This window comes from Protopterus annectens, chromosome 3.part0, assembly GCF_019279795.1.
Source record: "Protopterus annectens isolate FY-2018-M chromosome 3.part0, PAN1.0, whole genome shotgun sequence".
Classification (NCBI taxonomy): Eukaryota; Metazoa; Chordata; order Ceratodontiformes; family Protopteridae; genus Protopterus; species Protopterus annectens.
This window is the reverse complement of record NC_056731.1, coordinates 762888378-762889180: the sequence shown is the minus strand read 5'-3', so window position 1 is coordinate 762889180 and position 803 is coordinate 762888378. Positions and strand designations below refer to the sequence as shown.

Here is an 803-nt window from a genome sequence, read left to right as displayed (position 1 = left end):
AAAGATTCATCAAAGTTTGTAAGAGCCTAGGTTAGAACTTTGAGAGATGACAATTCTTCTTCCTCTAAACGCCAACAGGTAATGATCTTTCATAAGAAAAGTGTTTCATTAAATGAAACACCCTCAAGAAAGAAAATAAACCTTACTTCCTAGATTATTTTATTATTATTTTATTATATTATAATTATATATTATATAATATATAATTATAATAATATATAATAATAATAATTATATAATATATTATAATATTATCTTATTATATTAGCTTTGCGCAGTGGCAGTATCATAGCCAATGAGGTTTATCAGAGGCGTGATTACTGCTAATTGAAAACTAATTATATGTCCAAACCTAAAGGAGAAAGAAAATCTGTTCATCACAGACTTAAAGACTCATATCTTCCTCTTCAGGGCTAAAGAATGTAGGAAGACAGGAGATATCTTCCTCTTCTTCATAACCCAAGGGGTGAAATTCTTTGTTACAGGGACTGATGCTTAAATAGGTTCTTTTAATGAATCAAAGTATTTCATGACAAACATTTCATACTCAGCCTGGGGAGTGAAATAAACATTGCATCAGATGTTTGAAGAACAGATGCCAAAGCCTCAGATGAGCAGGTTGCAGCTAGAAGGGAAAAACATGTATTGAAGAAACAGTAGGATGACAGGAAGATCCTTCTTCTTCTTCTTTCGGCTTTTTTCCTGGTTAGGGGTCACCACAGCAGATCACCGATGACAGGAAGATCCGAGGAGCATAAATTCACATTACAAGTGTAGGCATATAAAACAGATTTTGTTTTAGA

At 32.6% G+C, this 803-nt stretch overlaps 1 pseudogene; it reads left to right on the top strand.

Annotated features, from left to right (window-relative positions):
• Positions 1-266: 266 nt before the first annotated feature.
• Positions 267-355, top strand: LOC122797450 (annotated as a pseudogene).
• The last annotated feature ends 448 nt before the right edge of the window (positions 356-803 follow it).